This window comes from Ambystoma mexicanum, chromosome 10, assembly GCF_040938575.1.
Source record: "Ambystoma mexicanum isolate Mex_15411 chromosome 10, UKY_AmexF1_1, whole genome shotgun sequence".
Lineage (NCBI taxonomy): Eukaryota > Metazoa > Chordata > Amphibia > Caudata > Ambystomatidae > Ambystoma > Ambystoma mexicanum.
The window spans coordinates 1273387989-1273410922 of record NC_090932.1 but is presented as its reverse complement, the minus strand read 5'-3'; the positions used below and the strand labels follow the sequence as shown (position 1 = coordinate 1273410922).

At 45.8% G+C, this 22934-nt stretch overlaps 2 protein-coding genes across 8 annotated transcripts in view; one reads left to right on the top strand and one right to left on the bottom strand.

Moving 5' to 3' along the window:
- EMID1 (EMI domain containing 1) overlaps window positions 1-22934 on the bottom strand; it is a 949835-nt gene that overhangs the window by 51558 nt on the left and 875343 nt on the right. The gene's annotated exons all lie outside the window — the stretch shown is intronic.
- RHBDD3 (rhomboid domain containing 3) overlaps window positions 1-22934 on the top strand; it is a 266057-nt gene that overhangs the window by 196850 nt on the left and 46273 nt on the right. The gene's annotated exons all lie outside the window — the stretch shown is intronic.

The window sequence follows — 22934 nt, the reverse complement described above, 5'->3', positions numbered from 1 at the left end:
GTACTAGAGGAGGCGCTGAGACTACACTATGGACTCAGGCTTTTATTTTTCATTTTTCTGTTTATTTTCGTTCCATTTTTTGTTTCTTGTTCTACCTTTCTTTTCATTCTTTGTGTTTATTTCCTCCTTTTTTCATTTGTTTCACTTTCTTTTTCTTGATCTTTCCTTCTTTCCTTCTGTTGCTTTCATGCTTTCTTTCTCTCCCACATTCTTTGACTTTCTCTCCCCCTTCTTTTACTGCTTTCTTTCTGTACCTGGGTAGAAAGAAAGGAGAGGAAGGGAGATGGAGAACGGAGGATATGATATGATAGCTTATTTATAATGCGCTTATTACCCTGAGGTTTCTAAGCGCAGGCCCGGAGATCGATCCTGTGGTGCTCCCTGTAGTCTTGCTACCAAGGCGGGCACTTTGCCCCGGGCAGTCGGAAAAGGGAGAAAAAGGAACAAAGATGCAAAGGCAGACCTACACATTAATATGAAAAAAGGAAAAATTGGCAGTGGTTCGCAGCACTGGACTACGCCCATGCTGAGAGCTTTGTGTACCCATTTAAAAAATGGAACATAAGAAAACATTCCCACACTAATACAGCTGTAAACAGGTGCAAAATAATAGTGCTTGTAGTGGAAAATTAACTCAGATTAAAATTCTTTAGGGCTAAGCACTTTACCTAAGCCAAAATAGTGTTAGTCACATAAAACACTTTTGCTAAATAACACTCTTGCCTGCTCCGTTAACGCGATCCCACCCTGTGCGAGCAGGACAATGCACACAGAAAAAAGACAAAACACGTGCAGCTCAAATACCTGACAGTGTCCACTACTGAGAAAGCAAAACTGTGTTGAAAGGTAACTCGCGTCCCCTTTCACTGTTATGCCAATACAACACATAGGATGTTAAGCCTGTTGGTTAGAGCCGCAGATCCCTACAAAAGCAAGTGCTAAAATTAATTGTTAGTGTTCCGGTGCTGCTGTTCTTCAGCACAAAAAGATCTGCAGGCATCCACACCAAATGTATTATACACCATGCGTTCAAGCAGTTTGTTTAAACCTCACTAAATGCTGACTACGAGGTTCTCCTCAGAACCAAACAAAAAAACATTTGTTTAGTCACTCTATAGAACCCCAAACATCTTTAAACTATTGCTTGTATACAGCAATTGTCGATGACACTTCAACACTTCTATGTATAATGAAAGAAAATAAAATCAGTTTTCTTTTCATTCTTTAAATGTGTGTATGGAACATTATTTATTTATTTTTATTTTTTATATTTATAAAGCGAACAAAGCAGCCCTTGGGCATCGTGGCGCTTTTACAATAGGGCTTACTTAGTTGCAAGAGGAAACACAATCTGGACAGAGAAAACAAACCAAGACCGTTAAAAATACAAGGAACATTATGTGGTTTTTGGTCTAATGGTTCCATGGTTACAGGGGAACCAAGTCAACAATACAAAGGCAGTTTGATGTTAGCATAGCATCAACGGTACTCGGGTTGTAAGGGAAACCCGGTGGAGCTCACGATGAGGAAGTTCTGGCGCGAGTATCTTAGTTGAAGAGTTTGGCCTGGAGTGATTTGCGGAAGACAGCGTATGAGGTTTCATTTCTGAGTGATGAGGGCAGAGCATTGCAATTTTTTGGTGCTAGATATTGGAAGCTGGAGCCTCCAGCTTTAGCTCTTTTGAAAGTTGGGGCTCAGATCTGGTTGGAGTGGTGGGTTCGTTTAGGTCTGGAGGAGGTGACTCATATTATTTTTTCTGATAGGTAAGGGGGGGCTGTGCGGGAGAGGCACTTATGTGTAACGGCAAAAGGTTTTAAATAGCAAGCACTCTTTAATGAGAGCCAGTGAGCATCCCTTCTTGCCTGGGGGAGATGTTCCCTTTTGGGAATGCATAGCGCACCTCTATGGGCATTGTTTTAAAGGGGGGCAGACCCAAGCCTCTTTTAGGCACAAAGGGACGGTGTTGGAGTTGAACGAGGCATCGATGAATGCTGTCAAAAAAGGGGCTAGAGTATCGGCGCAGTCCTTAATAAGATTGGCAGACATTGCCCTTGCAATTGGAAGGTTGGATTTGCCGAATGATGGCTAGTACTTCTGTCTCTGTTACTTCTCTGAATGAGAAGAGTGTTCTCTCTTTCTCTCTTTGGTAACTGTGCTGGTCATAGGTGAAGAGGGCATGTTGGCTTTGGGCAGAGCCTTGTAGTGGGCGTTGATCTTTTCCTGCAGGAGCTCAATTTTATTCATCATGGCTGTTTGGACCCTAGTGCACCAGGATTCATCTTTCACAACATCCTGGGTGCTTGGAACTGGTGTGCCCAATTCTTTGAAGATGGCAAACAGTTGTTTTGATTCCGACTTTGCATTAGAGATCCTGGCGTTATAAACTGTTGATTTAGCTAGAATGATGGCTTTTTTGTATTGTGCAGCCAGTGTTTTGTAGGCAATTAGCGTGGATTCCTGTGGGAACGCTTGCCATTTGGTGAGCGCTTTGTGCTTGAGGGAGCATAGTTCTTTGAGATTTGTGGTGAACCAGGAGTTTGCATGTTTCTTGCCTTTGGCTTTCTTGCTCTCTAGTGGGGCAATGGTGTCTACCGCTGCTTTGATTGTGGTGTTGTATAGTTCAACCAGCACCACAGGGTCATGAGAGTATGGGGGCTTGACGGATCCTGTTTTTGGTGAGGTTGCATGAGCATCTAGCTAAAGCTGGTGGGGCAGGCGTGAAAGGCTTGGGTATAGTGCTGGTGGTCGGGATGGAGAAGTGAATGAGGTGATGGTCAGTACATGGGGAAGGGGTATTGGAGCTGATGTCGACTTCACAGATGTGGTCCACTACCCAATCTAGAATGTGACCTTTTGAGTGGGTATCTAATTGCTTCACATATATCTAAACACAAATATTGTGTATCACTGCTAACATGAAGGAAATGCCATTTACAGTCTTTGACCAAGCCCTGTTATTTCGCTGAGCCTTTCTCGTGAATTCAGGAATGGAATGGCCCAGCCCTTCACTAGCCAAAGTCAAGGATGAAGCCCCTCCTAAAGAGAGAAATCATTTCCACCGTAGCTCTTTTACACACGTCCTCTATGGTCTTTTTATTTATTTGTGCATTTGTATAGTGCAGGGGCATCTGGGCGCTTACTTAAGAATATGGTTGCAAGTTAGTTTGTCATGGTAATAGGTTACAGTTGTACCACAGGCTTACATAACCGTTTGGTTTAACAATTGCAGGATGTCAAAGGGGTACATTTTTCACATAGTCATGGAACAGGTACATTGTTACTGGTACATTTCTCCTAGTAAAAAGTCAGTTGCCTTACTTGTGTATGGTGTGGAGTGTGCTCTGGTTGTGGTGAGTGCCAAGTTAAATATGATCAGTTTAGGGGTTTGTTAGTCTTCTTGGGTGAAAAGCCACGTTTTAAGGCTTTTACGGAAGGACAAAGGGGAACATCAGCTCTTAGGGCTAGTGGCATAGAGTTCCAGAGTTTCGCCGCGATTACTGGGAAGCTGCCGCCTCCTGCTTTTTCCAATTTGAATCTAGGGATTGTGAGGAGGTGTGCGTAAGTAGATCTGGTGGGTCTGTTAATCTGTTTTTTTGTGATTTGGTTGGCAAGGTAGGCTCGGGCACTTTTGGTTATGCATTTATGCGTTAGCGAGAGGACTCTGAATTTGATAGTCGTGTACCGAGATGCAGTGGAGGTTGCGCCTGGCAGCAGAGATGTGATCTTTTTTGGGTATGTTGGGGGCGGTTCTACTTGCATTATTTTGGATTATTTGCAACTTGCTGATGTTTCGGACGTTTGACCCTGCAAAGAGAGAGTTGCAGTAGTCGATTCTGGATAAGATATGTGCTCTAGCTAGGGTGATGAAGGTGTCTGTTGTTAGGAATGGTCTGCTAGCTGTGATCAGTTTGGCAGTGTATAGTGCTGCTGAGGCAATGGCCTTGACTTGTTGGTTGTGTATATTTTACCTCCTTGGCCACTGTAAAAATGCTGCCATCGATATTGCATGATTTGTAGGATTGTGGTAGGAAATTGAGTCTGGGGAGGTTGCCGATGATATAATTCTGTTTTTTCATCACTCATACAGAGCTCATGTTGTGCCATCCAGGCTTGGATGGTGAGGTAGATTTTGTTCAGTAGTTTGCCGTCCATGGCAAAGTTGCCAGAGATTGGAAGGAGTATTTGGGTATCGTCAGCATAGTTGTTGTATGTGACACCCAATTTGTCCAGGAGATCAAAGAGAGGCTTGGACATTGTAGAGAGTGGGGGAGACACAAGATCCTTGTGGGACTCCACATGTAACTGGGACATGGGATGCTGTTGTGACCGAGGAGAAGACTCCCATAGTGTGGTCTACCGAATGAATAGTAGCTGTCTTGTATTCAGTAGCTAAGGAGTTCATCTTTGCAGTGGTATCCCTCGCTATCTTCTGATCCAGCCAGCAGTAAACCCCTAGGCAGCCAATTAGAAAGTGTGATGGATCAGACGAAGGACACTGATTCTTGATGGGCATTTGAAGGAGGTTTTATTGAAGAACAAAAATATAATGTCTAACTCTCCCTATCTTTATGGGCTTCCCAAAGTACAAAACCAGCTAAGGTGCTCGCCAGTCCTCTGTCGATGTCCAAAAGGAAAAGTGGCCACAGTCCGAACTAAACTCTACTGACCCCATCAATTATTCTAAGAACTAAGGACAGTAGAATTACTCCCTTCTCCTGGATCTTTCTTCTGTCAATGTTCCTTCTTGTATAATCCTCGTAATATGACATTTTCAAATAGTCTCTTGTGACTTCTTTAACCAGTTCCTTTAATTACTTTGAGCCTTTGTGAGACAATTGTCTCTTCTCAGGCAGGGGTTTGTTGTATCTGGATCAACTCTAATATTGTATAGGAGGGATTACACAAAAAAAGAATGAGAAAAAAATCCAGGTAGAAAAGACCATGGTTTTTTGGTCGAATTAGTGTGACATTTTTGCATTTTCTTTTTTTAAAGAACATCAATGGTGGGGGTGGGGTAAGGGTATAACTTAAGGTGTGGGGGAGTGCAGGGAATCTCCCCCTGCATTATTAAAAAAAAGTGCAAACAGCCCAAAGCCCAATTCGACCCAAAAAACTGTCTTTTCCACATCGATTTTTTTCTTTGTTTTTTTCATGTAGATCTGTATAGGATGGATTTTCCCCGGTACCAGAGTATAGATTTACAATTCTTTCTCTTTAGTTCTTATTGTCTTTTACTCTGTTCATATTCTTTTTAATCAGTTTCTTGGTCTTTTAAAGAATATCTCACTTTGCCCTTTTCTTCAGGCTTTGGTCTCTCACTTTAATGTCTTTTGCAATTATCATTATTTTCGGCTTTCTCTTATTAGGCACTTAGCTTTTCTTGGGTTCCCTGTTTTTGAAGAACTACTCCACTTTACCTCTCTTCCAGCACTATTCCCTCACTCTTAGTGTTTTCCCAATTCCTATCACAATTGTACCTTCTTCTGTTATCGTTATTTTATGTCCTTACTCACTCATATATATGACTGGGACGTGTATGAATCCTTTTATAATATTCATAATATTCCTTCTCTTTCTATTTTTGGTTTCATGAAAGATAGTTTGTTCTGCCTTTCTCCGGAGGCGTTATTCTCTCACTCTTACTATTTCTTGCAATCCTTTTTAGATAGACTTCTCTTTTCATCCTTATTCCATTCTATTACTTTCTCACATTTGTAACCACAGCGAATATGAGTAGTTCCATGATCTCTGTGACTGGTAAAAGTATAAATAGTCCCATAACAGCTCCTCTTAGTCCTCCCGGGTCTCCCGTTCTCCACGTTACGTGGACTTGACTGGGATAACATCACCGGGGTCTTTGCAGGTTTGAGGTTTGCTGCTTTTCTCTCTCTCTCTCTCTCTCTCTCTCTCTCCCTCTCTCTGTCTCTCTTGGTTCGGTCTGCCATTCCAAGCTCTGTATCCTGTTGCTTGGGGGAATGACAGTTTTGCAGCTCAGTGGCTGATAGGCAGTCAGGACTGTCCAGTGGTTTCGGCATTGTTCGTGGAACTGCTGTTACACCCCTGGGATCTCCACGGTCACGCCAGCACCATGGCCCTCTCTCCTGGTCGTTCCTGAAGGACGCAATGCATTGCATGCGCAGCTGTCCGCTTCACAGCAGGTTTCAAACTTGTGGGTTTTCTCGTTGGCCGAGTCTCCGCCCCTCTCGGGTGTTGGGTCCCCGTCTGGCTTCCCTTGTCAGCGTACATATCGCTCTACATTCGCTGATTGCAGCATCACCTCCCTCATCAGCTTCTTTGTCCCATTTAAATATGAATTTGAATTTAAAGAGACATTCGTTTTTGGTTTGATAATAACAAATGTCAACTTCTTCTTCGTCCCAGTTCTATTGTATGTCTTCTATGTTGTCGGATATTCCCAAGTAGGCTATTTTGGAATATTCTTTAGGGAGTTCCTCCTGGTGAGGTCCCTTTTACCTCTAGATCTAGGAAGGGTACTGCGGTAGCCTCACAGAGATTGGGAGGGCTCTCCCTTGGGGAAAAGGGACAAATTCCCCCGATTCGTCACAAGAGGCAATTGAAAAAGTCAGCTATTCATTCCGCCTGAAAATTATACATCTGAAATGTCATAACGTTGTAGTTCTCAAACCACATCTACTCCTCTTCTTATATTGTTTTTAGACCGGTCTTCACATTTCTTGGAGAATGTCCTTGATTTGTGGTTTTGAAATGTAATTTTTCTACTTCCCTTGCACTTTAAGAAGAACTGTTCTCTTCTCTGAAAGGATTAGTCTCATCTGTCAGGCTAGGCAATTGGGGACTATAAACATCCCCTGAAATAACAAACTTTTCTAGTTTTTCTTCCCTCCATTTCTCTTTATAAATCTTTGACTACATCAGCTGCCAGTTTTACTAAGATTCTGGCTACTGTAGATGCTCCTGGTTGCCCAATCTCCTTTATCCCCTTCTCTCCCAGACAAAGAGAAGCCATTCCTCAACACCAACTTTGGGAATATTATTATGAGTTAGCTCAAAGCAGGCAAGGTTCTGCCAAATTTGAATAGACCAATTGTGGGGGTGGGCGGATTGGTTATGAGGGGGATCTCCTGAGGAAATCCTCCATGGACCCCCTTTATACTTGAAAACATCCATCCTAATTCTACGCTCTGATTTCTAATTAAGCTGAGGTGGGCAGTTGTTCTGTTACTTTATCTCTGCAATTACTTTGATGCAGGTTTCTGCACATGAATGGGAACCGAATGAGTAGCCACCTCAATTCTTGATGGACTCTCTCTGGAGATAGATTGTGGTGGTGTCAGTGTGATAATACCATTCGCTTGATCTACGCCATTTGACACTGGAATATATCTTAGTTTTAGGGCTCATTGCCTCCATTGGTTTAAGTGGCATTGACTCAGCATGGATCAAGCCATATAACTATGAATGTGCGGAAGTCACCAAATTCGCCATTCCTGGGGGGGGGGGGAGTTCTTTGGTTCTGTTAGTCGGTTGTTTATTGAGGCTACTATATCTTGCCTAGCCACTTGAATATAAGCCTCCAATCAATGTACACCTATTTGTATTTGTTCGGACATCATGTGTTTAATGTATCCTGCCAACACTCCTATTCTCCACTGTTGGCAGAAGAATTAGGTGGCCTCCATTCAGAAACATCAAAGCTTGTATTACCTTGGTGTGATGGCGAAGTCCATTAATATTCTAACAACTGATACTAGTGATCCCTACATTTTCCTAATGGACACCTCATTGTCAGTATGAGATTCAAGTGCAGGCCCAAGTTGATGGGGATTCTGCACAACTCAATGACATCAGGAATTTATGTAGACTCCGACCTCTCCCTTAAGACTCAGCTGCTGGCTGCTGATGTTGTCTCGTGTGGCTTTTTCCATCCTAATCATCTTTGCAAATTCCTTTCCATTTTGTGGTTTTCATTCTGTGGCACTTGCCTCTTTCTGCTTACTGTGGGGAATCCTGTGGATCCCCCACCAAAGCCCTGCCTTGGGTCTCCTCCAAGGTGGCCAGGAGAAGGCAGACGCTTTCTGATTCCAATCCTGGGTGTCGTGTACTGCGGGAGGATGCCCTGGGGTGAGACAAGGCCCAGGTTAGTGGGGAGATTCCAGGGGATGAGACATGGTATTTTTTCCTCTGAAAGGGATACCCTTTCTGCCATTCCAGAACAGGTAAGGCTTGTTGTCATACTAAGCGTTTTCAGCCTTCAGTTAAAACTAAGGTACTAAACCCAAAGATTGAAATATCTAAAGCCATTTAATCAAAAGAACATGTCTTTTTTTTTTATCCCGGAGTACTTAAATGCCCCCCTCAATAGCAAGGCTACACTACATGGAATGGCGAGAGGGTTGCTTTCTCTGCATCTTTTGTCTCTACTAAGGTTAAACGCCACACTCCCTCTTCTAATAATATTAAGGGAATTAAAACCACCCTTAAACGTGTAAAAGAAGTGGAAAAACCTAATTTCCTTAAAATGAACTACTTGTCCCAGAATCCCTCAGGGACTGATGCAGAGGGCTAAGGAGGCATGCAGAAGTAAATGACAGGTAAGTAGTCTAACAGCCCTTGCCAGGGTGAGTCAATTAACATTAAGGGCCTGCACCGGAAGTCAATTGCCCCACCTTAGAGGCATAAAAGGCTGCAGCAGGATGAAGCCAGGAGAAGGAGTTGGGACAGGAGCTGGAAGGTTGGCCGTGGCAGCAGCAGCAGAAAGAGAAAAGCACAAGGCTGCCATTTCACAAGGACGTGTGACCACTTAAGGGGTGCCGGGACAAGAGAAGAGCAGATTTCACCTGCAGGTTCTGAGTTGGTCCTGTGTTCACAAACCCTGTCTGGCTGTGGCTGCATTGAGAGCGACATGGAGAAATTAAATGTTTTCCCAGGTGCACCTAATAGTTGTGACTGCAGAGTTGAAGTCGTGCAGCTACCCGAGACCCATGTGCAGAAGCAAGACGAGGGATGTAGGAGAGGAGGAGACTGTCTGTGGTGGAAGCCGTATTGGAGACACTCGTGCTGCAGAGGGGTGTGGGTCCCAAGAGGGCATGAAGTAGTAGTATCCGCAAGAAAAGTCGGGAAGTGGAAGCTGCCTGCAACTGCAGTATTTTGGAACCGGTGAGTGAAGCTGAAATGCATCACGCTCACGTTTAACACAAGTCAAAGTGCTCGCTTATAAGAAAAGCCTTTTATTTTTCATTGTTATGATAACTAACTTTACCGGAGTGGTTGCGTGTGTCCAATTTAGAGGGAGAACGCTGTTTGTAATCACTCAAAAGGTAGCAGCTGACTTTCCCAAATTGTTACAAGAACCTTTACATCAAAGAAAGGTTGCGTATGAATGATTGCGATTCCCGATCCACGGTAAAGCAGCATTCTATATGAATGAAAGGGAATGCAAGTCTTTACATTCCTTTGAAGTTGAAATTCTCCATCAAAGAGTAATCTTGTGTACCTAATTTTGTTTCCGTTGTGAAACCTGAATCTTGTAACATCCAGAACAAGTACTTTTTAATTGTAGTTGCTGAAGTAATGAGAAGGGCCAGCATTACCCGACCCAGTAGGCAAATCCTAACGTGAAACCAGCCCTATTAAGATCCAACCACCTATATTTTGAAGTTGTCAACGATGTTGAAAGTTCAGTTTCCTCTGATACAAAGGTGACACGGTTATCCAAGGCCAGAAGAGAGGCAATACAGCTTTGGGGTAACTGCTGGAATCAAGACGGTGTACATAAAGCTGGGGAAGGAAGCTGGGTGCTTGTTAAAAGAACTGATCTGTAAAGCTGAGATGGTTTAAACTGACAGAGAGAAGCAGTCTAGAATCTAAGGCAGATTCTAGTGGTAGCTGTAAGACAGACAGAAGAGGCAAATAGGCTGCCCTTTCCTTGTGGCATTGGAAGGAAGAGTGCCTTGCCTACCTGTGGAGGCCGAAAGAGTCTTGCCTTTATTGTAGCCTAATAATTCTTCAAAGTACCAAGTTGCAGTATAACTCACAAAACTGGGGTTCTCTATAATATTGTCAGAGAACATTATATTGGAAGTGGTTGAAGCTATAGTACTCTGTGAATTAAAGGAGCCTGCTTCTTTCACAGTGCCATTCAAGCCCAGGCCCAACCGCTCTGGTGGGGGGTGTAGCCCTCATCTTCCCTGAATGGATTCCTGCCTCTGTCACTCTTACGCAGACCTACTCTTCTTTTGATTGCCTCACTGCAGGCTCTCCCTCTCCCCTAGCCATTCCCTTACTGTGGCTACTATCTATTGCCCACCTGATCAGATTTCTTCCTTCCTCTCTGATTGGGCGGATCTCTCCTCCTCTCTCCTGGCCTCAACTACTCAACTCCTCCTTCTTGGAGACTTCAACATCCACCTGGATGCCTCCTGTGCCCCCTCTGGACTCTTTCGCGACCTCTGCGACTCTCTCTCACTCACCATTCTCCCCTCTGGCCCGAACCACTCTGCAGGGCACACATTCAATGTTCTGATCTCCTCAGGCCTTCCCCTCTCTGTCCCTCTCTCCACTCCTCTCTCCTGGAGTGATCACTTTCTCCTATCCTGCCAACTCACCCTCCCTACCCCTCAGGCCAAGCCACCTCCATCACCTGCCACCCACCTTCTCGGTCATCCGACCCATGAAGCGCGTGTCAGTTGAGGCTTTCGCTGCTGTCAAGGATGGCACTCTATTAAGAGTGGCACATGACACCCAGAAAGGGTTTGGGTGGTTGTGCCAAAATAAAGTGGACAGATAAGTACACACACAGCAGAAAGGAAAGAGAACGAAGAGTAGGCAAGAGTAGCAAGGAAAAAGGTACAGAATGAATTCCCTCTTGGGGTGTATGCAGATATAGGAAAAGAGTATTCCACGAACCTTAGGAAATACCCTAGCCTTCTGCACAGTTTGCTATAACAGAGGCCCACGCTGTTTGCTCATGGCTTGGAACAGCAGCTATGGGTGTCTGTAATGTAGAAACGAGACAAGGGAAGGGGCAGAGGTTGACTGATGGAAACCAACAGGCAAGCTCTGTACAAAAGGGTCTACAAACAGTACAAGAGAAGATACTTACAGACAAATCCAGGAAAAGGAGGTTGATAGCAAACTAGCAGAAGGAAATGAAGGGAAAGTCGTGTAACAGGATTGGATAGCAGAGGAACGTAAGGAACAAGGTTGAGAGCTCAGAGGAGCAGGAAAGCAATGAGCAAGCCCACAGGAGCAGGGCTGTAAGGTAGAGCGTCCAGAGGGAAAGGGCTTAGGGCAGCAGAGTAAAGCAGGCTGCACGGCAAGGAACCCAGAAGGGCCGGGCAGCAAGGAGTGAGCCCTGAGGGGCAGGGCCGCTGACCGTAGAAGGTTGCAGAGGACTGTAGAGGGCTGCTAGGCCGAGAACCCTGCGGAAAAAGGTAGGTAGTAGTCAGCGGAGCGTGATAAGCTGCCAAGTAGGAAGCCCAGAGGACAAGGGCTGTAGGCAGCCGGAGTGAGGCAGGCTGCAGAGCAGGGAGCCCAGAGGACAAGGGCTGAGGCTGGAAAGCAGCAGAGCGTGATCAGCTGCAATGTAGAGAGCCCGGCAGGGCAAGGGCGGAGGCTGGAAGGCAGCAGAGCGTGATCCGCTGCAATGTGGAGAGCCCAGCAGGGCAAGGGCGGAGGCTGGAAGGCAGCAGAGCGTGATCAGCTGCAAGGCAGGAGCCTGGAAGAGCAGGGCTGAGGCAGGGAGCCCAAAAGGCTAGAGCCGAAGGCAGCAGGGTGTAGCAGGCTGCAAGGCAGGATGCCCAGAGGAGCAGGGCTGAGGCAGGGAGCCCAAAAGGCTAGGGCTGTAGGCAGCAGGGTGTAGCAGACTGCAAGGCAGGAGCCCGCCAGGGCACTGGAACAAAAAGCAGGTGGAAATAGCATACAAAGTTTGTAGCTCAAAGCAAAAAGGTGCCGGAAGGAGACTCAATGCAAGAGACTGAGCTCTCGCAGGCAGCAGCCTTTATACTGCCCAGCCCAGCACAGAGGCAGGCTAATTGGTTGCACCTGGCTCAGCACACCTGCAGACAATCAGCCACCTCCCTCTCTGTTCCTGAGCTGGTGGAAGCAGAGCAAATCCCTAGGGCTTCTGGGGATTGTAGTTCTGATGAAGAAAAATAGGAATAGCCAGGAATAGATGGTTATAGCCAAGTGCATTATGGTAAGTGTAGTTTTCTGGGAAAAATAAAAAAGCACCAAAGTCTTGCAAATGGGAAATAAAGTCCAAATAGTGAACAGCGGTTGATCCAAGAGTTTTCTGTAGATAAATGAATAACAACTTGTCCATATTGATCGCCAATGTATGCGCCCAATGGCGCAGGCATGACAGTATGCCCCTCTCCAGGTTCCCTGAAGACTGACCAACAGGAAGAAGGTCTGTCACACCGTGAAAGAGTCTTATTCCGAAAAGGCACATCATGAAGCACCAAAAACTGTTTAAGGTTGTAAGATGGGAGTCTTGAAAGGTGGAGACGGTATCAATGTGCTGAACCTTTGTGGTAGAAATCAGAAAAGACAAAGTCTTTGGAGCACAAAACCGAACAGAGTGTTCATGAATAGAGGAACTGTGAATGTCTGTTGCAGGTTCCATGGCAAAGCTTGCTTTGAAAGGCAACAGTAAGGTGGTGAAAGGTGGAGCCAGAGGCACAGCAGAGTTGGTTGCTTTAGGAAGGTTTTCCAAGGCATCAGACACAGCAATGGCAGAGTCAAGATTAGCCGCAGAAACGTCAGGAGTCACAGTGGCGGTTTCTCCATGATTTGTAGGAGTTTCAGAAGCCACCGCAGCAGAGAGATCATGAATGGCTGTGGATAGTTCCGATGCTGTAGCAACTGGGAGAGTGGGTGCCATAGAAGAACCAGCGGACAGTGACGCACCTGAGACTGATAGAGTAGAGTCTGGTAGTCTTAGTGCTGCAGAGGCGCCAGCAAGAACAACCGGAGCTGTAGTCCCAAAAGAAAACTTGTTATCTGACTTAGGAACAGGTTCTGTCCTTGCAGGCAGAGAGGAAGGGGGTGCTTCTGCTGCGAAAAGAGTGATGTGAGATGCTGCAACAGTAGCAGATTTAGAAGTATTAGCAGGAGGAGCAGCAGAGATTGGGCTAGCAGATGCAGTAACAGGTAATAAGACAGATGTGGGGTCATGATTGGGTAGGCGTTCTGAAGGCTGATCTTCAAAGTCTGGTGTGCTCAAATTACTTGGTGGGTCTGGGGTATAGACTGATGGAAAGGCTGGATTCCAGGCAGGTACCGGGTATTGTTCAGGATTGGAATCATGGTCTAGAGTACCAGAACCTGAGTTACTGTGGTTGGAAAGTGAAAGAGCTGTGTCAGACTTTAGAAGGGATGCATATGCTAAATTTAGGTCTTCCATCTGCTTGGTATAAATCTGTATCCTTTTCTGCGTGGCAATTCCAGGCCTTACCATGTCGATCTCTAAAGACAGTATTTCGGGTGTAGGACATTGTGTCAAAAGGTCTGGAATATTGTGTCCCTTCATAGAATTTTTACTATGTAAATAAACAAAGTCATCATAGAGATCTTCGGTCTTTCTTTTAAGGCGTAGGAGTTTTTCTTGTAGCAGGTATGTATCATTAGCCTGATCTAAAGCTTCAGAATCTGGTGTGGCAAAAGATTCGGTTGTAGCAATGGGAAGACTGACCTTAAGGTTATTGTGGTTGGTAGATACTGGGGAAGTATTAAGACCACCGATGGTCAGTATTGGTCTTTTGTACCCAGGACTGGGTGAACTAACCTCAGGATACATAATGCCGTGTCCTGTCAAATGAGGGTTTCCAGTAGACTGGGGAGCTTGCCAAGCAGATCTTGAACATATCACTCTAGCAACAGCGTACTCTGGTTTAGAGACCCCCACAATGAGTGCAATATCCTTGGCTGTAACAGTGTTAGAAAAATTATCAGACGCAGGAGTGTCTTTCACTGTTTGGGCTAACAAGATCTGTAAGAATTCATTATCTTGCTGTAGCTCTTCAACCGATAAGGACTGCGGATCATAGTCGCAAATGTCATAATAGTTATACATGGAAGAAGGGTCAGCAAGCCATTGAGTGTAGTACCGTGCTTGTAAATCTTTGTTTACTAAGGCAAGACTGTTCTTTAGACTAAGGTTCTTGTTTGCTGTCTTTAGGGAAAGTATAGATTTTTGCAAAGGTTTCTTAACCCGAAAGGAAAGCATCCTTGGTCTGTGTGTGCCTTTTCTGCCTATGGAACAAGACATTTTTTGCTCTTGCATTCTGTCAAGGATGGCACTCTATTAAGAGTGGCACAGGACACCCAGAAAGGGTTTGGGTGGTTGTGCCAAAATAAAGTGGACAGATAAGTACACACACAGCAGAAAGGAAAGAGAATGAAGAGTAGGCAAGAGTAGCAAGGAAAAAGGTACAGAATGAGTTCCCTCTTGGGGTGTATGCAGATATAGGAAAAGAGTATTCCACGAACCTTAGGAAATACTCTAGCCTTCTGCACAGTTTGCTATAACAGAGGCCCACGCTGTTTGCTCATGGCTTGGAACAGCAGCTATGGGTGTCTGTAATGTAGAAACGAGACAAGGGAAGGGGCAGAGGTTGACTGATGGAAACCAACAGACAAGCTCTGTACAAAAGGGTCTACAAACAGTACAAGAGAAGATACTTACAGACAAATCCAGGAAAAGGAGGTTGATAGCAAACTAGCAGAAGGAAATGAAGGGAAAGTCGTGTAACAGGATTGGATAGCAGAGGAACGTAAGGAACAAGGTTGAGAGCTCAGAGGAGCAGGAAAGCAATGAGCAAGCCCACAGGAGCAGGGCTGTAAGGTAGAGAGTCCAGAGGGAAAGGGCTTAGGGCAGCAGAGTAAAGCAGGCTGCACGGCAAGGAACCCAGAAGGGCCGGGCAGCAAGGAGTGAGCCCTGAGGGGCAGGGCCGCTGACCGTAGAAGGTTGCAAAGGACTGTAGAGGGCTGCTAGGCCGGGAACCCAGTGGAAAAAGGTAGGTAGTAGTCAGCGGAGCGTGATAAGCTGCCAAGTAGGAAGCCCAGAAGACAAGGGCTGTAGGCAGCCGGAGTGAGGCAGGCTGCAGAGCAGGGAGCCCAGAGGACAAGGGCTGAGGCTGGAAAGCAGCAGAGCGTGATCAGCTGCAATGTAGAGAGCCCGGCAAGGCAAGGGCGGAGGCTGGAAGGCAGCAGAGCGTGATCGGCTGCAATGTAGAGAGCCCGGCAGGGAAAGGGCGGAGGCTGGAAGGCAGCTGAGCGTGATCGGCTGCAATGTGGAGAGCCCAGCAGGGCAAGGGCAGAGTCTGGAAGGCAGCAGAGCGTGTTCGGTTGCAATGTGGAGAGCCCAGCAGGGCAAGGGCGGAGGCTGGAAGGCAGCACAGCGTGATCGGCTGCAAGGCAGGAGCCTGGAAGAGCAGGGCTGAGGCAGGGAGCCCAAAAGGCTAGGGCTGAAGGCAGCAGGGTGTAGCAGGCTGCAAGGCAGGACGCCCAGAGGAGCAGGGCTGAGGTAGGGAGCCCAAAAGGCTAGGGCTGTAGGCAGCAGGGTGTAGCAGACTGCAAGACAGGACGCCCAGAGGAGCTGGGCTGAGGCAGGGAGCCCAAAAGGCTAGGGCTGTAGGCAGCAGGGTGTAGCAGACTGCAAGGCAGGAGCCCGCCAGGGCACTGGAACAAAAAGCAGGTGGAAATAGGAAACAGCATACAAAGTTTGTAGCTCAAAGCAAAAAGGTGCCGGAAGGACTCTCAATGCAAGAGACTGAGCTCTCGCAGGCAGCAGCCTTTATACTGCCCAGCCCAGCACAGAGGCAGGCTAATTGGTTGCACCTGGCTCAGCACACCTGCAGACAATCAGCCACCTCCCTCTCTGTTCCTGAGCTGGTGGAAGCAGAGCAAATCCCTAGGGCTTCTGGGGATTGTAGTTCTGATGAAGAAAAATAGGAATAGCCAGGAATAGATGGTTATAGCCAAGTGCATTATGGTAAGTGTAGTTTTCTGGGAAAAATAAAAAAGCACCAAAGTCTTGCAAACGGGAAATAAAGTCCAAATAGTGAATAGCGGTTGATTCAAGAGTTTTCTGTAGATAAATGAATAACAATTTGTCCATATTGATCGCCAATGTATGTACCCATGGCGCAGGCATGACAGCTGCCACCTTCTCAACCCTCCTCCCCCCTTCTCCTTTGGCCGACTCTCACCCTGACACAGCCCTCTCCACGCTCCACTCTTCTATATCTGATACTCTTGATATCCTTGCCCTTGTCATGAGAATCCCTCTGAAGCCCAAAGCCAAGTGTAACTCCTGGTATGACTCAGACCTTGTCACCCTAAAACACAAGTGCAGGGTGGTCGAGAGGAAATGGCGTGCTTCCTGCTCATCCTCTGACAAACTGGCCTGCCGCCTGCTGCAGAGGCAATACCGGCTCTCCGTCCTCACCAAGAAAAGAGCTCATATCCAAGCCTGCATCTCTGCAGCATCTAACAACCCGGCTGAACTCTTTAAAATCTGCAAGGAACTGGCCAATCCTGCTGCAGTCTCTACCTCTCCTGTCCCCTCCCAGGCCCTATGCACAACTCTGGCCTCTCACTTCATTTCTAAAACACAAGACATCCTGTCCTCACTCTCCTCCTATCGCCTCCCTCCCTCTACTCCTTGCTCATCCTCTGGCCCTTCTTCAGCCATCCCCCTGCCCTCGTTCTCTGCCTTTCCCCTTTTCTCTGCAGACGAGGTTTCTAGACCAGTCCGATCTATGCAAGTCTCATCGAAACAGGTTCACCCCTGTTCCTCCAAAATGATCAAGGACCACATCGACTCCTTGGCTCCTGCTCTGGCGGATTTTTGCAATCGCTCCTTCGCCACTGGAGTCTTCCCTTTCCCCCTGAAGCACTCCCTTGTGCACCCTCTCCTTAAGAAACTCTCTGCTGACCCCTCCTGCCCGGCTAACTATCGCCCAATCTCCATCACTCCCTTCCTGGGCAAGCTCCTGGAGAAACTGGCCATCTCCCAGCTAAATCTTCACACTGAATATGTTGGTTGTCTTCATGACCATCAGTCTGGCTTCAGAGCTGCCAGAAGCACGGAAACTGCTCTCCTGAACATCCGTGAAGACCTGCTCTCCAACCTCGACTCCAATACCCCTTGCGTCCTCATCTTGCTTGATCTCTCTTCTGCCTTTGACACTGTCAACCACGCCATCCTGCTCAACCATCTCTGTGATAACCTGGGTATCACTGGTCAGGCACTGGCGTGGCTGACTTCTTTCCTTTCCGACCGACCCTCCCAGGTCCAACTTGGGTCCTTCCTCTCTGATATCTTTTTCTCTACCTGTGGTGTCCCCCAGGGATCTAACCTCTCTCCCTGGCTTTTCAACCAGTACCTGGCACTCCTTGCCCACCGCATTGCCACTCAGCTCCAACTTTCAGTGCTATGTGGATGACACATAGCTCAGTTCCAGGCTACCCTCTGCCTCCTCCTCCCCTTCCCTCATCTCTGACTCTCTGCTATCCAGGATTGGTGTGCCGCCAATGACTTCTGCCTTAATGCCAGTAACACTGAGATCCTACTCACCGGCACACCCACTCCCTCCTTCCCTGCAGCCCTCTGACCGGCCTCCCTTCGCCCACTTCCTGTTCCCACCTGCAAGGCTAAGAATCTTGGGGTTATCTTCGACTCCACACTATCCTTCTCTCCTCACATCTCCGACGTCTCTAAGAAGTCACACTACCAGCTGCACCTCCTCGGAGGTATTCTTCCTTTCCTCTCCTTCCCCCAGAAGCTCACCGTCTCCAGAGCCCTGGTTCTCTCTAGGCTGGACTATTGTAACAGCCTCTATCTAAATCTGCCTGCCTCTACTCTCCGGCCTTTGCAATTTATCCAGAACAGGACTGCGAGACTTGTCCTTGGCCTCAAGCCCAGGGATCGTATCTCTCCAGGACTGAATTCTCTGCACTGGCTCCCAGTGGCTGCGAGGATTAAGTTCAAAACCCTCTGCATTGTCCACAAAGCCTAGTGGGGCCGAATTACCTTCAACTCTCTCTTCCCAAATATCTTCCTTCTCGAGCTCTTCGCTCATCTACCTCCAACTCCCTCAGTGTCAGTCGCTTCTCTAAGCAACAATTTGGCGGTAGATCTCTCTCTTCGGCAGGGGCCTTCCTCTGGAACAGCCTTCCTGCCTCCCTGAAACTTGAGGAGAACCATCTCAGGTTCCGTAAGCACCTCAAAACCTTCCTCTTTGCTTCCGCTTTCTCTCCCTCTCTCCCCTGCTGAATTCCTGGCTGAATCTGCACTGGTCAAAACTACCTGCCCACACTGTCTGATTCGGGCACAGGCACTGTCAGTTGCACACCTGCACTGCCTTCCCTGGCAACCCTGCACATGGGGACTGTTTCTGTCTCCCTACAGTCCCCGTACCAGCACTTATGTCTGCACTTACCTTGCACTTGCCACCGTCTGGCTGTTTTATTATCTTATTTATTCTACTACCCTTTGTACTGCACTTTCCCCTCCCCTTTCCCCCCTTACACTTTTCCCCTTTCCCCCCTCCCATGCACTTGCACGATCTGAATGACACCTGGCCTAGTAGGATTGTTGTCTGTCGTCCCTTTGTTCCACCCCTCCTTGCCTCGTTGCGCCTTGAAACACTTGTGGATAGGCACGTTATAAATGCCATATCATATCCTATCATATCAAGAGGAACGCAACTCCCTCACAAGAAGCATCCTGACAAGTTATACCAACCTGTAGAGGTTACAAAAATATGGACTCTTGTTGAATCCAAAGTGGTAGTTTTGTTTCAAACTTTATTTATTTAATAGTTTTTTTGTAACATGCTTAATACCATAACCAAGTTCGTTTTCTAAGAGCGGATCTGGGATTCGTACCTCTGTTGCTCTGCATGGTTTTGCTTCCAAGACTAGCGTGTTGTTCTTGTGCTATTTTCCGTTCACAATTTTGTCATGTCTATCCTGGAAGGAGGTTATCCAGGATTCCGACTGGTGCTGTTTTCTTTGTGGAAATTGGAAAAGGATCCTTTCAACAAACGGAGAAAGAACTGTTACCAGTGGATTTTTATTTGGATGAACTTTTGTTTCTTTTGGCACTTTCAAGAACTGTTTCAAGAATGTATTTTTCTTTGTGAGGGATTGACTTTGGCAATTCCTGAGAAAGGGATCGACTGAGGACAGGTGGAGGTTGAAGTTATCCAAGTCACTGGTTATTTGGTAATTATTTATTTTGTTTATGATTTACTTTGAATGTTTTGTTTAGTGTGAGGGCCAGTTTTGTTTATTCTCTGATATTTTCCCTTAGATCCTAGACTAGGTAGGGAACTCCCTGTTAGAGTAGGCCAAGTTAGTTTTTTTTTGCATGTTCTTTCATTGACACAATTTCAAATACTGAGAAAACTACAAGCAGTTGTCCGCCTCGCAATACTGACCCTTTACATTGCACCATAGGAACAGTCCACACGTGGGCTTATCAAACAAAGACATGCATGCTTTCCAAGGAGTACAGAACATTGTATCCAAAATACATATAAAACTCTGAGCCGGGCCACATTTCTCCTCCTAACTAAAGTTACAATGGTTTCCAAGTGCTTACTAAATAAATGCCAAGCCCTTTATAGTACCCGTGTGATGGTTACTGTTTCTTGATCTCTAAATGTTATTGTTTTCGTTTTAGTTCATTACTGCACTCTGGTTCAATATGTTCCATCTATGCCCCGGTTCCTAGTATCGGTGATAGTCTTCTCTGTTCTGACGGCCTTCAATTCCTCCAAATTTGATCTGAGACGAGAGTCACCCCATATTCTGGGAGAGCATTGAGACACACCATTAATTATTTCCGGGTTTTCTACCCATTTTTCTTTCTAACCAAAGAAGCTCATAGGTGTACATTATGTTGTACAAACAAACTTACAATGTGCAAATCAAAATATGCATCTGAAGGCTTGGTTCGAAGCATTGTGTAAGGGTGCAGAAGTACGAGTCTGACACAGAGGTGGCATATTTGTTGACAAAGACTTTTATTAAAAAGTAAAGAAAGGGAAACCTATCTGGCCCTATTTCTAAGGTTTTCCCTACCTCAACAAAAAGACTAAGGACTCTGTCAGGCTGTCTGAAAATGTAAAAAATGTCCCCATCCTATGTCCAATCCTTTTACTGTCCCTTGCACTATAAAATAAGTAAGGAAAACTGGGGTCTTCTTGATCCAGAGGGAGGCATCTCCGGTTCTGGAATCTAAATGCTCAATTCTTAATGTTCAATTCCTGGCGTATAAATACAGTTCCCCAGTATCGGGGGGGGGGGGGGGGGTGGTATCGGGCGGAGTCCCTTGCCATTTTGTACCTTCACTTCACAAATGTCACAACAAGTCTGGTTCACTATCTTGCCAGATTTGATTTGTAAGTCTTCTTGTTTCAGACAAGTTATACTTTCACAAACACAACACACATCAACTCTGGTTTACAATCCTACCAGACTTGACTGTGGTGGTGGTTATTTTCCCTTGAGGTAGTGTGTCACCAAAAACTATCACCAAAAAGCAAAGTTCCCAAGTGTAGCATCAAGTCTGGTTTACTATCCTGCTAGATTTAAATGTAGCTATTGTCGTTCCAGAAAGTATATTTTCTTTTATCAATCGGCCCTGAACCATTTATCTTTACTTCTTCTTTCTCACTTTTGTGTGGGTCCCAGACGCCTATGGGACGCCTCAGGATCTCTCTGATTTGCTCCGAATTGTCTTTCATGTGGGTCCCCGACCCCTTTATGCTGTCTCTGGGCTTCCCCGACTTGCTGTGGGCCTCAGCCCACCTTGTTTGCATGCTTCTTTCAACTACAATGGGTCCTTAACCCTTCTGTACTTTTCTTGTGGGGCTTCCTCAGTTTTATATTGGTCCCAGACCCCTCTCTCAGTTCTTATCCCATGTCCTGCTCAGGCCTGGTTCTCTAACCTGCCAGGCACTATTTCTCATATGTCTGTTTCGTATATTTTCTCAATTACTGGTACGAGGAAGATGGGTTTCTTTGATTTTGCCCAACTGCCTCCTTGGTTCTATGTAATCACTACCACCCGCTACGTAACCCAGGTACCTTTTGTGGCATTACCAGCTTGCTCAGGCGGCTTTGTGAGACTGCCTTTTCAAGCTGTGGACTTCAGCGCACCTCCCTGCGGTCTCCGTGTCTTCTCACTGTGTTTCCAGGTCTGGTCCCTCTCTGTTAGTGTCTCTTGCTCCGACCGCGCGGTCGGCTCCTGGTTGCTCCAGGGCCACCAATTCTCCAGTCCGGACAAGTGTGAACACATCGTGTGTTCAGCGAGGCTCTGTCAGCATCCCCTGTTCTCCACAGCGAACATCCAGCCAGCTCTCGGTTCCTCCAGAGAGGTTCTGCATCAGCATATAGTCCTTCTTCCCTCTTTATGTTTTGCTTTGACACCGATTGACTCCAGCTCGTATGTTGGTTCTTTGGTGGGCTTTTTCCTCTTTGCTCAATCTTCTTTGGAAAAAGCACCCCATCTAGGTAGTTCTTACTCTTCCTTGTCCCAGTGTGGTCTGAGTAAATTGAGTCTCCTACCCTACAGAAAAAGGGTGTAGACAATGATCTTTAGCAACCATCTGTGAGGGATTACAACCAAAGACTACAAATATGTTGGAAAAGGTGATGGAGGAAAAAGCGTATGAATGGGGAAAGGAGTCTGAACAACAAAAAATGGCAAATCTTCCCTCTCACTGTATTTGAAATATAGAGTAAGTAATACAGGGGAGATTGTGAAGGTAGCATCTCCAATCTGGAGAAAATGGGTATTGCTTGTTAGGTTAAGACAGCAATCTAAATGGAAATATGCGGATGTGCGATGCAAACTTGTAATGCAGTGTGAGGAAGACATGGTAGATTTTTGTTGATATCGTCACAATTTTAGAACTACGAAGAAGATATCCATCTCTGTGTTTCAAAACCAATGGAATAAGGACATGTAAAGCTGCAATATGTTATATCATGAACTGTGACAAAGAATTCTTTTTATGCAATCTCGTTGAATTTTTGATGATTTCTGTCATTTTAATCAACGGTCTTTATTTTATATTGTGCTTATGTTCAAAAATATGAACTTTAACACATCCACAGTAATAAAATACAAATAATCATTTATCTTTTTTTAAAGAAAATACCATTCATCCCTAATACACTCTTCAATAAATATACGTTGCTAACATTCTTCATACATACGTCATTCATTACAATTTTAAACCACAAATAAAACAATCACAACCCATTTCATTATTTAAGTAATCAACACTGCAGCATATAGAGTTCTAGTGAATGATCTTTTCTTCTCGATACCTATGGAACATACTTCACGGTTCCTATTTAAACCTAGTGAGGCCAAGCTCATCCAACATTCTGATTACCTCTGTAGTCAAAAAAACCTTGTTACCCCCACACAGTCTATCCCACACTTCTTGTGCCAAATGTACATTGCCAATTGAGCAGCATCTGCTCAGGAAACATGTTCTAATAGTTTTCAGAGCCCCTCATTCCACTGTTATGTGGTGCAAGTTCTCATTGGGCTCTTTTCAATAACTACTTGTATTTGCAGTATCCAGTGAGCCTATAGATCTCTTGGCCAGTAGTTCCCCAGTGGGCAATAGATTGAAATGAAAACGGAGGAATTGACTCCTTATTTATTTATTTTTTTTTTATTACTTGTGTATAATCAAACAAGATTTTTACAAGAGCTCAGGAGAAGAAGAAGAGTGAAAAGCATCACCAGGGGAACAAGGACGAAGCTTCCACCAATAAAGAGATGCAGAGTCAAATGACGGTGGACAAAGTAATTTTTTGAAATGCTAAGTTCAACAGTTTAGCAGACACCGTATGCCATCTTGTCTTGTCCCCAGTAATTAAGCGATTCCACCAGATGTCTTCGTTACTTGCAAACGAGT